The following is a 15,198-nucleotide window of genomic DNA, read 5'->3' as shown; positions in this document are numbered from 1 at the left end:
TGTTATAAGGAGGGCTTTGGGATGTACGGTCACTGGGAAGCGTTTACGGATAGACGACTGTTCGCTCAGGATGGACTTCATCTAAGCAAGGAGGGAAATAGAATTCTAGGATGGAGGCTCGCCGACCTCATCAAGAGAGCTTTAAACTAGGAAGTTGGGGGAGATGGTTGGGAGATGTTCGGGAGATCTCCACGCCGGAATGTAACCTGGAGAGGAAAGTAAACAAAGTGAGAGGGGATACCCTTGTGGTCCCAAGATTTGATCCAAGGAGGAATAGTGGAGAAACCAGAGTAGCGGGTGATGCTGGTGGTAAAAGGTCTCTGCATGATGGGGGAAAGAATGTCACTGATGCCAAACGCCGAAAATTAAAAGGCCTGTACACTAATGCGAGGAGTCTAGGTAACAAGATGGAAGAACTGGAGTTACTAGTGCAGGAAGTGAAACCGGATATTATAGGGATAACTGAAACCTGGTGGAATAGTACTCATGACTGGAGCACGGGTATTGAAGGCTATGTGATGTTTAGGAAAGACAGAAAGAAAGGCAAAGGTGGTGGAGTAGCCTTGTACATCAATGATGACATTAACTGTAGCGAAATAAGAAGCGATGGAATGGATAAGACAGAGTCTGTCTGGGCGAAAATCACATTGGGTAAAAAAGCAACTAGAGCTTCCCCTGAGATAGTGCTTGGCGTGTGCTACAGACCGCCGGGATCTGATTGGGATATGGATAGAGACCTCTTTAATGTCTTTAATGAAGTAAACACAAAGGGGAAATGTGTGATTATGGGGGACTTCAACTTCCCGGATATAGACTGGAGGACGAGTACTTGCAAGAATAATAGGGGTCAGATTTTTCTGGATGTGATAGCGGATGGATTTCTTCATCAAGTATTTGAAGTACCTACGAGAGGAGATGCCATTTTAGATTTGGTGTTGGTGAGCAGTGAGGACCTCGTAGAAGAAATGGTGGTAAGGGACAACCTAGGTTCAAGTGATCATGAGCTGATTCAGTTCAAACTAGATGGAAGGATAAACAAATGTAGATCTGGGATTAGGGTTTTTGACTTCTCGAGGGCTAATTTTAAAGAGTTAAGGAAATTAGTTAGGGAAGTGGATTGGACGGAGGAATTAGTGGATTTGAATGCGGAGGAGGCCTGGAATTACTTTAAGTCGCAGCTGCGGAGACTGTCGGAAGCCTGCATCCCGAGAAAGGGGAAAAAAACCATGGGCAGGAGTCATAGGCCAAACTGGATGAGCAAACAACTCAGAGAGGGGATTAGACAAAAGCAGACAGCTTACAGGGAGTGGAAGAAAGGCAGGATCAGTAAGGAAAGCTACCTTGGTGAGGTCAGAACATGTAGGGATAAAGTGAGGAAGGCTAAAAGCCGCATTGAACTGGACCTTGCAAAGGGAATCAAAACCAATAGTAAAAGGTTCTACAGCCACATAAATAAGAAGAAAACAAAGAAAGAAGAAGTGGGGCCGCTATACACTGAGGATGGAATGGAGATCAAGGATAACCTAGGCATGGCCCAACATCTAAACAAGTACTTTGCTTCAGTTTTTAATAAGACTAGTGAACCTTGGGATGATGGACGGATGATAAACGGGAATGTGGATATGGAAGTGGATATTACCGCAACTGAGGTAGAGGCCGTACTTGAACAGCTCGATGGGACGAAGTCGGAGGGCCCGGACAATCTCCATCCGAGGATATTAAAGGAACTGGCGCGTGAAATTGCGAGCCCGTTAGCGAAAATTTTTAAGCAATCGGTAAACTCGGGGGTTGTGCCGTATGATTGGAGGATTGCTAATGTAGTTCCTATTTTTAAGAAAGGGAATAAAAGTGATCCAGGTAATTATAGGCCTGTTAGCTTGACGTCTGTAGTATGCAAGGTCTTGGAAAAAATTTTAAGGGAGAAAGTAGTCAAGGACATAGAGGTCAATGGTAATTGGGACGAATTGCAACACGGATTTAGTAAAGGTAGATCGTGCCAAACCAATCTGATCTCCTTCTTTGAGAAGGTGACGGATTACTTAGATAAAGGAAATGCGGTAGATATAATTTACCTAGATTTCAGTAAGGCATTCGACACGGTTCCGCACGGGGAACTGTTAGTCAAATTGGAAAAGATGGGCATGAATATGAAAGTTGTAAGTTGGATAAGGAACTGGTTAAAGGGGAGACTCCAGAGGGTCGTATTGAAAGGTGAATTGTCAGGCTGGAAGGAGGTCACTAGTGGAGTCCCTCAAGGATCGGTTTTGGGACCGATCTTATTTAACCTTTTTATTACTGACCTTGGCACAAAGAGCGGGAATGTGCTAATAAAGTTTGCGGATGACACGAAGCTGGGGGGTATTGCTAACACGGAGAAGGACAGGGATACTATTCAGGAAGATCTGAACCACGTTGTAAACTGGAGTAATAGAAATAGGATGAAATACAATAGTGAAAAGTGCAAGGTTATGCATTTAGGAACTAATAATAAGAATTTTGGATATACGTTGGGGATCATCAGTTGGAAGCGACGGAGGAGGAGAAGGACCTTGGGGTGCTGGTTGATAGCAGGATGACTATGAGTCGCCAATGTGATACGGCTGTTAAAAAAGCAAATGCAATTTTGGGATCCATCAGGCGGGGTATTTCCTGCAAGGATAAGGAGGTGTTAGTACCGTTATACAAGGCGTTGGTGAGACCCCATCTGGAATACCGTGTGCAGTTCTGGTGTCCCATGTTCAAGAAGGATGAATTCAAACTGGAACAGGTTCAGAGACGGGCTACAAGGATGATCCGAGGAATGGAAAAACTGCCTTATGAAAGGAGACTCAAAGAGCTTGGCTTGTTTAGCCTGGCCAAAAGAAGGCTGCGGGGGGATATGCTTGCTCTATATAAATATATCAGGGGGGTTAACGTTAGGGAGGGAGAGGAATTATTTAAGTTTAGTACTAATGTAGGCACGAGGACGAATGGGTATAAACTGGATATTAGGAAGTTTAGACTTGAAATTAGACGAAGGTTTCTAACCATTAGGGGAGTGAAGTTCTGGAACAGCCTTCCGAGGGAAGTAGTGGGGGCAAAAGACTTTCCTGGCTTTAAGACAAACTTGATAAGTATATGGAGGGGATGTTATGATAGGATTGTTAATTTGGGCAATTGATCTTGGATTACCACCAGATAGGTCTGCTCAATGATCTGCGGGAGATGTTGGATGGCATGGGAACTGAGTTACTGCAGAGAATTCCTTCTTGGGTGCTGGCTGGTGACTCTTGCCCACATGCTCAGGGTTTAGCTGATCGCCATATTTGGGGTCGGGAAGGAATTTTCCTCCAGGGCGGATTGGCAGGGGCCCTTTAGGTTTTTCGCCTTCCCCTGCAGCGTGGGGCACGGGTCGCTTGCTGGTGGTTTCTCTGCAGCTTGAGGTCTTCAAACCAGTTTTGAAGATTTCAATAACTCGATCCTGGGATAGGGGTTGTTATAAAACTGGATGGGTGGGTTTCTGTGGCCTGCCTTGTGCAGGGGGTCAGACTAGATGATCAGATTGGTCCCTTCTGACCTGTGAGTCTATGAGTCTGTGAGTCAAGTAGTGTCCATTGTCGCTGTGCTATCTCGGAGAAGTCTGCATTGTACACGGTTCCTAGCATAGTCCTTGGGAGTGTGGATCCCTTTAATGGGCCAGCAGCGAGTCTGGCTCCTCCATTGTCACACCTGAAAGGCTGGTGGTGGGCATTTCCCAACCTCAGAACATATCTCAGTAACACACACAGAGCAAACTTCATAACTTCCCAACCAATGCTACACACACAGTACTACACAATATTAATGTTCAGCAAATCAAGACTTTTGAAATGATACCTCACCAGGCAGACTTTGTACAAACCGTATCATCATTATATGAGAGTGGTGAATATGGGGCTTCCAGGTGCTGCTTTGAGCACAATGTGGCACACCTGAACTGACATTGCAATGGAGACGTACCCTTAGAGTCCATCTCTCCTAGGATAAAGATGGCAGCATGGCCGGCCTGGGTCATCTGACTTGGACTCATGGAGCTAACGCTGAGGGGCTAAAAACTGTGGTGCAGATATTTGTGTTCACACTGAAGCCTGGGTTCAGAAACCCTCACCCCTCCTGGGGTTTCAGAGGTTGGGCTCAAGCCCATCTGTCTGCACTGTAATGTTATAGTCTTGCAGCCCAAGCCCCATAACCCTGAATCACCTGACCCGGGCTTTGACACAAGTGCCCTGGGTCTTTTCATCACAGTGTAGACATAACGTTAGGATATTTCTCCAGTGCAGTGAAACAGCATGGTTGGATTAGCCACTGTAGACAACCCCAGCGAGCGCTGCAGCCCACCCCGGGGGCGGTGTGCAAACAGGAAGGGACCAGCTGGGAGTAGGGGGTGCTGGGTAGAAGGAGGCAGGAGGGAGGAGAACAAAGCCCGGAGCCCCGGGGTGAGGCAGCTTCTGGGGGCGGGGCTCTGGCACAGCCCGGGGGCGGAGCAGCTCCTGGGGGCGGGGCTCTGGCTCTGCTCAGGGGCGGTGCAGCTCCTGGGGCTGGGGCTCTGACACGTGACGCTGAGCCCGGGCTGAGCAGCTGCTCCCTGGTTCTCCAAGTGCTGCCAGCAGCGCTGGAGCCGCCCGAGCAAGAGCGGAGCCGCTGTTCTCAGCTGCAGCCAGGATCTGCCCCTGGCCCTGCTGGGATCCAGGTGGGGACAGAGACTGGGCCCCGGGGGTTCCCCTTGGTGTGGCTGGCGGGGCAGGAGGGGAGGGGAGAAGCCGGAGCTGCAGGCGGGGGGCCAGGCGGGGGGTTGGACCGTCTCTGTGCAGCCACGAAAGTCCAGGGGGAGAGTGTGTTTGCGAGTGTCCTGCGCACAGGCGTGCGCATGGGGTGAGCCCCGGCACCCCAATGCCCTGAGCTCCGGCTAGGGAGGCTGCTCCTCCCCCTCCCGTGGAAGCTCCGGGGGAAGGGGAGGAGGCTGCGGCGGCTGCAGGTGGGTGCTCAGCCCCCCCGAGAATGACCCGCTGTCGGCAACTTGTGGTGCCTCCTTCGCTGAGCTTTTCCCTGGGGGCAGCCTGGGCACAGCTGTGATCAGCTGTTTGCTGGGCAGGCTCCTCTCAGCTGCTCCCCCCTCCCTGCTCCTGCGGGGGCTGAGTGAGTCCCTCCCCCCAACAGCCTCAGGGGTCGGGGTGGGTGGGGTTGCGTGTCCAGCAGCAGCACAGCCCACCCCGCTTCCCTGGGGCTGCCCCGCACCTCTCGGGATGATGGCTCTGCCATGGCATCTGCGTGAATTGCTGCTCCCCGCCTGCCAGGCTCGGCTCCGGCCACAGCAGCATCGAGTGCCCCAGGGAGCCCAGCTAGGCTGGGGCTGGGGGCAGTGGTAGGTTGGGGGGAGGAGAAGCTCCAGATACCGGCGGGGAGGAGGGGAGAGGAGCCAAGCTGAAGTGGGGGAGGAGAAGCCCCGGACTGGGCTGGAGCCACGGAGGGGTGGAGGGGGAGGAGAAGCCCCGGGCCCCTGCAGGAGCTGCAATGGGAGGGAGGGAGGGGGAGGAGAAGCCACGCAGGGTTAGGAGGTGGGGAGAGAAGCCCAGAAACCAGCAGGAGCTGCACTGGGGAGGGGGAGAAGCCACGCAGGGTTAGGAGGTGGGGAGAGAAGCCCAGAAACCAGCAGGAGCTGCACTGGGGGGGATGGAGAGGGAGAGGAGCCACCCTGGGCAGGGAGGAAAAGCCCTGGACCCTGGCAGAAGATGTGGGGCTGAAGTCCTTGGCTCTGGAGCCCCAGCCACCTTAGTGGCAAAAGTTGCAGGGCTGAAGCCCTGACCCCACGCTGTGTGCAGCTGCCCTGAGCCCCTCTCGCTCCCATCCCCCCATGGAGCTGGCTCTCACTCTCCGGCTGTGGAGAAATTCAGCCCCAATCTCCCCATGTTGGGATCTCCCTTTCCCCCCCATCACCCAGCCATGAATGGATTTAGCTCAGGAGGCAGGATCAGCATTGGTCCCATTTGGCACGTGGGCTCTAGGGCACAAAGAGGTGCAATGACTTTCCCAAGGCTAAGCAAGGAGTCTGTGGCAGAGCAGAGACTCAAACCCAGAACACCTGAGCCTGAGTCCTGTGCCTTAACCACTAGCAACCTTCCCACCGAAGGAGAGGGAACCTCCTCTGGCACTTTGAGTGTGTGGGTGGGAGCAGGCACTGGACAGAGCTGCCAGGAGGTCGGGAGGGGGTTTGGATAGTTGGGGGGGTGATTTGCGGGTTAGGGGGGTCTCTCGAAGGGGCGTTCATGGGACAAGGAGCAGGGGGGTTGGATGGGTTGAGGATGCCTGTTGGGGGGTGGAGCGGGGTCAGGGCAGGCAGGGAGCAGAGGGAGTGGGATGGGTTGGGAGTCCTGGAGGTCCTGTCAGGGGGCAGGGAGCGGTTGGATAGCAGTGGGAGTCCCGGTGCTCTGTCTGGGGATGGGGGTGTGGATAAGGGTCAGGGGGACAGGTAGTGTGCAGGGTCCTGGGGGGGGGGGGGGCTCTCAGGAAGGGGAAGTCAGGGGACAAGGAGCCGGGAAGCTTAGCTAGGGGGTTGGGTCCTGGAGGGCAGTTAGGGGCAGGGTCCCTGGAGGGGGCAGTCATGGGACAAGGATCAGGGGCAGTTCCAAGGGGGGCAGCCAGGGAGCAGGAAGTGGGAGGCAGTGGATGGGGTGGGGCTCCCTGGGTGCACACCCTAATGAAATGTGCTGCGCATGCCTATAGTCATGGGGGTGTGCTACTTGCATCCTTTTCCTGTTTGTGCCATTTCTTTCCGTCTCAAAACCTGATAACAATTCTCTCTAGTTCTTCCCCTTCTCTCCCCTCCCCACATGTGGCTAGAAAATCCAAGGTGATTCCCTCATTTTCCCTACAATTATTGACTCTCTAGTCTCTTATTTTGTCCTATTTTCTCTGTCCAATTGCTGTTTCAGTTCTGCTCAGCTTTTGGATGTGAACCCAGCCCATTTTATCTGCAGCAATTTGTCCTTGGTTAGGTGGGAATTTGCTGTCCTGTGTCATTCCCCCAATGTGGGTGGTGGTTAGTAGGTGCTGGTTGGGGGAACCCGCAGACATGGCTGCCTCTGGGGGGGAAATGGGGTGGCCAATCTCTGCCAGAAACAGGACATGGCCGAACAGGAGTGGAAGGGAGGAGCCAGTGTCCCTATGGAGCCTGCCCAGCCCCTTTGGTTCTGCTCCTTTCTAGCATTTTGTTCAGAGACTTTATTACTGGGGATGCTGAAAAATCTCCCTGTGGGCTTAGCCTGGCAGGAGGGGCCAGGTGTCCCCTGCAATAAAGAGATGGAGCATGTTCCCAGCATGGCAGAATCTAGGCTGTGTCTGTGCAGGGAAAGATCCTGGGGAAATCATGATGTGACATGAACTAAAGCCTGTCCTCAAACCTCCACAGTTGTCCTTCTCGCCCTGCCAGGCTGCAGGATGTCGTCCATGTTTCGCTCCAGCTCATCCCATCCTCTCATGGGACAGGGAAGGAAAATGTCTACAGTGGAGCCAGTTCAGGTAGGGATTATCGGTGGAGGAGGCCGGTGGGTTCCTGCTGGAGGGGTGGGACAGCAAATACACAGGAGGTGGGAGGTTTCGGCAGTCTGGTTGGGAGGTTTGAATAAGCCAAAAAATTCCCAGAGTGGAGAATGGGGGGAGGCCAGGGTATGGCAAACCTCTTGGGACTGGTTTAATGTGCGGCTTCCATTCCAGGAACAGACCCATGAGGTTAGAGGGTGGAAATGCTCTAATTTGTGGGACAGGAAACACCCCCCGTAGGTGGGGCTAGGAAAACGGACCAGAGTCATAGTGCTGGAGCCTGACCTGATTAACCAGCGGCTGCTGTGAGATGTGAGGGAGCACCCACCAGTAAGGCTTTGTGGAGGGGGGTTCTTAACCTTTTTCTTTCTAAGGTCTCCAACGTGCTATAAAAACTCCACGGCCCTGCGTGTGCCTGGTTCTCTGCATATAAAAGCCAGGGCTGGCGTTAGGGGTGGCAACCAGGGCAATTGCCTGGGGCCCCATGTGACAGGCCCCCCGCAAAGCTAATTGTTCAAGCTTTGGCTTCAGCCCCTGGTGGCAGGGCTGATGGCACCAGGCTTCGGCCCCAGGCAGTGAGGTTGGGCCTTCTGCCCTGGGCCCAAGCGAGTCTAACACGGGCCCTGCTTGCATTACCCCCTGAAACCTGCTCGCAGCCCCCCAGAGGTCCAGGGACCCCTAGTTGAGAGCCACGGCCTTAGGGGATGTGCCCCTCCCCCATACCCAGCTCCAGGGCTGGCCTTAGAGAAAATGGCGCCCTGGGTGAACTTGTATTTTGGTGCCCCCCATCCCCGCTGGCCCTCACAGGCTCGCCACCATCATGTCCAGACCCCGATGCCTCCCTCTAGTGCTTAATCTGTATTGAAAGAGGCGCCAGAGCTCAACCCTGGCAGAAATTCAGCACTGGCAGGGCGGCCTCCCAGCGGCGGCTGCTGGCCGAGCGCCCAGCTCTGAAGGCAATGCCACCGCCAGCAGCAGCGCAGAAGTGAGGGTGGCCTGGTGTGTGGTGTATTGTGCAGCCTTTTCTTGTATGTAAAGTGCAGTTTGTAATCCGGCATTGCACCGCCGCGGGGTCGGCTCTGGTGGCAACAGTGTCAAGCTTAACAGAGTGAAAGTCGCCTCTGCTACTTGATTCAAATGTACAGTCTCTAGGAGCACACAAAGACAAAGGGTAGTGACCACACAGACATTCACAAGTACAAGGTCTGGTCGGTTTTACAAGTTTTATTAAAGTTACACTTAATGCTAGGAATACCCAAGCTTATAGACCAGGGGTCGGCAACCTTTCAGAAGCAGTGTGCCGAGTCTTCATTTATTCACTCTCATTTAAGATTTGGCGTGCCGGTCATACATTTTACTGTTTTTTAGAAGGTTTCTCTCTATAAGTCTATATATTATATAACTAAACTGGTGTTGTATTGTAAAATAGGGTTTTCAAAATGTTTAAGAAGCTTCTTTTAAAATGAAATTAAAATGTTGATCTTTCGCTGCCGGCCCGCTCAGCCCGCTGCTGGTCTGGGGTTCTGTTCACCTCGGCCAGAACCCCAGACTGGCAGTGGGTTGTGGGGGGCTGGCGGCCAGGACCCAGAGGGCTAGGGGCAGAGGGCTGGAGTCAGGGCTGGGGGTTGGGTATGTGAGGGGGTGTAGGTGTCAGGACAGAGGGGGCACTGGGTATGTGTGGGAGTGCCAGAGTCAGGGCTAGGGTTGCGGGTGGGGGGAGGGGGATAAGGAGTCAAGCAGAGGGCTGGGTATGTATGAGGAAGGTACAGGGCTCGGAGCAGGGACCTGGGGAGAGTGCGGGGCTCAGGGCAGAGGGCATGGTGTGTGTGTGAGGGGGCGTCAGGGCTCAGGGGAGAGTACTGGGTGACTGCCCCCCTAACAACTCTCAACCCCGCTGCTCTTTGTCCCCTGAGTATCCCTTCCTGGGACCCCACCCCCTATCTAAGCCTCCCTGTTCCTTGTCCCCAGACTGGACTCTACCTCCTACCTGTCCCCTGACTGCCCCAACTCTTATCCACAGCCCTGTCCCGAGCCAGACCCCCAGGACTCCCATGCCTATCCAACCACTCCCTGCCCCCTGACAGGACCCCCAGAACTCCCTACTCATAAAACTCCCCCACTGCTTGTCCCCTGACTACCCCCTTCAGAGACCACACCACCCTAACTTCCCCCCCAGGATCCTCCTTCCTCCCAGTCCCCCGACCCCTATCCACCCCCTGCCCCCTCACAAACCCTGGGACTCCCATGCCCCATCCAACCCCTCCCACCTCTAACCCCGCCCCACCCAACCCACCCTGCCCCCTGTCCCCTAACTGCCCCCACCCCTTATCCAACCCCCCCAGGTCCGGGCCCCTTACCATGAGGCTCCACACAGAGCTAGATACGCTGCTCCGCGGGAGCACACAGCCCCGCCCCTCCGGTTGAGTGGGGAGCACGTCTGCCCCCCTGCGGAGCCAAACGCTGCCCTCGGGAGCGCGCAGTCGCAACCCCCAGAGCGCTGCGCGTGGCGGCAGGGCTCCAGGGGAGGGGAGAAGGCGGGGGAGGGGAAGGCAGCTTGCTGTGCTCGGCCCTGGAGCACGGACCCCGTGGCTTGCCATGCCGGGAGAGTGGGGCATTTGCCCACCCTGTGCGCACAGCTATGCTTCTGCTCCCTGCCTCCGCGGGGGAAGTGGAGGCAGAGGAGAGCGCGCCGGGCTGGGCAGGATTTTTAGTGGCATGCTGGAGTCCTGGCAGGCTCCAGCATGCCATTAAAAATTGGCTCACATGCCGCCTTTGGCACGTGTGCCATATGTTGCCGACCCCTGATATAGACATTCTATAAAGACCTGGGCAAAAGTTACAACTCTGCTTCTACTCACATTCTGAACAATAGCATTAGGGGCTGATGTGTCTCTCCTGGAATGATCATCAGTGGAGGGATGGTTCTGTAGGGAGCTCAATTTTCCTGCTCTGGGCACCCCCTTTTTATAATGTGATTCTGATTATACCTCCTTAGCATTGACTCACCACCTGTATCCTGTGGTTAAAGGCACCTCTGTTTCCAAATGTGCCTTACAGAATTTTTTTATTTAAAATTAATCTTCTGGCTAATTGTTCACCCTGTTACCACTTGGTACCTCTTCTCCCATCATCTTAGGGCATCAGGTTATTCCTCGGCCATTTACTTCTGTCAGCGTTTCTTAGCTCCAAGGCCTAAAATAGCGAAGCTAAAATCTTGCAGGTCTCAGCCTACAGGCCTTGTGTTTCAACCCTATTTACTTAGATACCGAATACATGATTACTCTTACTACATACGGATCGATTGATTCCCTATTTAGCATACAGTGATTCTATATGACATAATGTGTTAGTTATTTATAACACCACACAGTAAATGAACGGTGTACTAAAATCAGTGGCTTCCTTTCCCACCCTTACTCCTACACTGCTGCTGTGGCTTGTGGTGCCCGGCGCTCTGCCGATAGCTCAAGACAGGCTTTGTGCTCTCACACGGGGGCTGCATCTTGCTAGAGCCCCAAATACTCTACAGCTCTGTGGCTGCTCCTGGCTCACCAGGGGCCATTTCAGATTTTGAGGAGAGGGGCAACTTTAATTGTGATCTCAGGGGCTACTGAGGCACCTGAAAACTGTAGGGTTTTTTACAGAAAATAACTTAGAAATTCACTGATGAGCAGTGTATCTCATTGTTATGTAAAGAAGGATAAATATATACTGACTCCAGTTACAGCCACATATTAAATTTAAGAGTAAATTTAGAAGAATCAAGAGAGAATACAGCAAGATATTCCAATCCCAAGCCTTGAGGTATCAGTTCTATAGTTTTAATACAGGTATCAGAAACACATGTTTGATACTTTGCACCCTCTCTTTAGCAGAGATAAATAAATACAGAGAAAGGAAGCAGATTTTACTGAACAGACACACTCTGTGTTAGTGCCATTATCTCCTCTATTTTAGTCAATTGTTTTTCACTCCACTGAAAACATATTTACTTAATTTACATATGTGATTAAGGTTTTTTCTCTTTTATTAAGAACGGGAATTTATTTTCTAGTTATTTTGGCATTTATGTTTACTGATCACAATCATGTATGTGCCTCACTAACATTTGACTCCATCTTTGCTATTACTATCATACTTGGAACTGCATTTATTTTCATAGGAATTTTAAGTTACTTTCCAGATATAACTGTACCATGAAGTTTGGGGGAGTCAGGGCCCTGCACCTCCCCCACTTCATGCCATTCACTCTGACTCTCAGCCAGCCAGTAAAACAGAAGGTTTATTAGATGACAGGAACACAGCCCAAACCAGAGCTTGTAGGTTCAGACAACAGGATCCCTTGGTCAGGTCCGTCTTGCAGGGGTAGGAGGCCAAACCCAGTTCTGGCCTCTCTCCATTTCCCCAGGCAGCTCCAAACTGAAAAATCCCCTCCAGCAGTCTCCTCCAGCCACACCCCCCGGCTTCTCCTATAGCCTTTGTCCAGTTTCCTCAGGCAGAAGGTGTCACCTGGCCTCATCCCTCTTCTGGGCTCAGATTACATGCTCAGCTATTGTCCCTCAAGTGAAGTCACACCCTGATATCCCATCCCCAATGCAGACAGTCCCAGTAAAACTCCCCCACAACATCCCCAGGTCAGTCCTCCCCACTCCCTGCTTCATCACACACTAAAAATACAATCTGAAGATAAGTGATCTTCATCTGCACAGTGTCGGAAGTTTTGAGTTTAGCTATTTTTTTCAAACAAGCCCTGCTAAGGTAAGTACAAGCAAAATGTACAGTCTGTTGTTTGCTAGTAGCATTTTAAATAATGAATGACAAAGCACAATACGGTAATAACAGTAATAATGATAATTACGCCAGCCAGAAGAGGTGAGGCATTTTAGAACTCATTACTCAAAGAACTGAATTTAAGCACAAGACAGAAATAAAATGACGAAATGCACAGACCAGTTAAAAAGCTAAACTAACAGCACTGTCATCCTGACCGAATGTGAAAAAATAAAATTGCAGAGACTATATGTACATTGTGCATTTTGACAGGAAGTAAAAAGAAGTAATAACAGTAATTGAAGTGTCTGTTGTGGGGGGGGATGTTTGTTGGGGGAGTGTGAGACACAGCCCACTGTCACTTCCAGCACAGCGGCACTCACTAGTCTGAAGGCTTGTTCACACAGCAGCAGGGGCCAGCAGCTCCCACTCCTGACCCAGAGGCAGCAGCACAGAATCTTGTCCCCCAGCTCAGCTCAGCAGAGACTGGGCACAGAGGCAGGAGGGTGGGGCCACCCCGACATCAGCAACCCTCCCTGCGCAGCACACAGGAGGCTCCGGGGAGCAGCTTGGCAGGGGCAGCCGGGAGGGGGCAGGGCTGCAGGAAGAGCTACAGGGGCAGACAGCTGAAGAGAAGTGGGGAGAGGAGAGACAGGACACTCCTGCTGGAGGAACCCCCTCAGCAAGACCCTCCTGGACCGTCATGTATTCTGCCCCCGCTAAGTCTGGCCCTGTCCAGCTTCTCACAATGAGAACAGTGTTGGACTCCCTGCCAGCAAGCTCTCCCTGCACCCTGCTAGGGCCTCCATCTCCTGTATCGGGCAGTGGCTAGTAGGGGGGTGATGGATCTCCTGGGAGAGACAAGGGGCTCTCGCTTTGTCTCCTCACCCTGGCGTTTCCTGGCTGCTCTTAGCGGGGTGCGGGTGGGACTCTGACTGTGAGCCACCCAGAGCTTCCATTTGATTGGCTCCTCTCCCCCATGAGTGTGGGGCAGGAGGTAGTGAGTGTTGCACTCTTGCTCTTTCAGGGGCCGGTGACCTTCGAGGAGGTGGCTGTGTATTTCACCAGGGAAGAGGGGGCTCTGCTGGACCCCACTCAGAGAGCCCTCTACAGGGATGTCATGCAGGAGAACTATGAGAATGTAACTTCGCTGGGTAAGGAGTCCTGTCCCCTGGGTTATTAGAAGCTGTGGGGTCTCTGAAGAACCTGAGTAGTAATAACTTTATACCTTTATTCATCATCCAAGTTTTGACAAGTTTCCTTGCCCCCCCTCTTTTTGCCTTATCTCCCACCCACTAGAATAGTTTTTAGACATTTGTCATCGGTCATTTTGAAATTGCATGTAATGTATGCTTATTGCCTACATTAATAACTACATTAATAACTGTTCTTTAAATTAATTAATAAAATTATAAATAAATAAAAAATAAATAAAATGTTTTAAAAATTATTAAAAATTAAATCTTTTAAAGAGGAAAATATGCTGCCTGTAGAATTCTGAACTGAGTAAATAGGTGTGTGACTGACGCGTGGCTTGTGTGACAGTCAGATGAGCTCCTCTTTCGATAGAAGTGAGTATAATGTTGCCATTCAAGAGCCCAACGGTGAAAGGAGACCAGAGCCATGTGAGAGGAGGAGAGGAAGGGGAGAGTAGCTAATTCTGGGGTGCCAGGACATGGGGAGGGTGTGTGCAGGGTTAGAGCTAAGAAGGAGGTAGTAAGAGATGAGGAGGGAACACAAGAAGCTCCCAAGGTGGCGGGAGGTGGTGCCGGCTGAGAGTAATGAGACGAAGAGGAGGGATGTGTGGAGGAGGGGCACCCATGAAGTTGGCTGGGTGGGTCAGTGGGAGGGAGGAGAGGTTTGGGGATCTAGAGCTGTGGGGGATCCCAGCCCTTAAACCCTGAATCTCTACTCAAACCTTTTTGCTTGAGAGCCTGCACTCCAGTTTTCTTTCTGTTCAGTTTCACTTCATTATACGTTTCCTCCCCCAAATACTATTTTAACTCTTCACCACCCTCTCCCACTCATTACCTCCCTCCCCATATAACCTCCACATCTCTATGCACAGCGACCCCGGCCACCAATCCTGAGTCCTTGCTGCATTCCTCCCTCCCATAGCACTACCACTACCCAGGCGCAAATGATGATGATATCACAAGGTGGTAGTGTAGCCTGTACAATTTTTACACCTATAAGATTACATGTTGAGGTACAACTTGCCCTTGTACATGGCTCCTCAAAGTTAACTGAGAAGATGGAATTTGGTGAAACACACAGAAACTTGATTTCATACAGACAGTTATAATTGAAATCATAGGCAAGGATCAATACACGAAACAATTAGACTAAGATCAGTGTAGTAAAGAGGGTCTTGCACTGTGCATACTTTCAAGGTATGGACACCATTGGAAACAAAGATCGAGGGGCAAGGGAGGCCATCAGAAGGGAGGCCCTGCTTCAGTTTACACTGTCTCAGGGACCCGACAAAATGAAAAAAATGGTCACTAGGAGAGGTAATTTATCCACTTCCTTATGGTAATAGGTTGGCTATATACCATATCTGCTCCTTTACTCTGATTACAGGAATGTCAATAGCTGCCCCAACCCATATGTGGCCTTTGGGAAGTCCATCATTTAGCATCAAGCCTTAATACTCATGATTTACATCACTTAGTTATTAATAATTCCAATATATAAATGCGTCCAACTGCTGAGATACCGCATAGCAACCTAATTGCTAAAGCCTCCCCCAAGCTTCCTTCTTTCAGAATCCTGTGGCGTATTGCACCTGTTTGTAGTTACTCCATAGTCTGTCAAAATGAAGGTGCAAAATATCTGTCGGGGGATTCTATCCTTAGGCCTGTTCAGGTAAAT

General features: G+C 51.5%; 1 protein-coding gene across 1 annotated transcript in view; it reads left to right on the top strand.

Annotated features, from left to right (window-relative positions):
- The window catches only part of LOC115642644 (zinc finger protein 345-like), a 62,652-nt gene that overhangs the window by 17,932 nt on the left and 29,522 nt on the right, over window positions 1-15,198 (top strand). Inside the window, exon 3 of the mRNA XM_030546324.1 lies at window positions 7,424-7,533. The gene's annotated coding sequence lies outside the window, so the exon portion shown is untranslated. The remainder of the gene's footprint in view (window positions 1-7,423; window positions 7,534-15,198) is intronic.

Source organism: Gopherus evgoodei, unplaced genomic scaffold (genome assembly GCF_007399415.2).
Source record: "Gopherus evgoodei ecotype Sinaloan lineage unplaced genomic scaffold, rGopEvg1_v1.p scaffold_43_arrow_ctg1, whole genome shotgun sequence".
NCBI classification, from domain to species: Eukaryota; Metazoa; Chordata; order Testudines; family Testudinidae; genus Gopherus; species Gopherus evgoodei.
The sequence above is the reverse complement of the archived record's forward strand: the minus strand, read 5'-3'. Positions and strand labels throughout refer to the sequence as shown.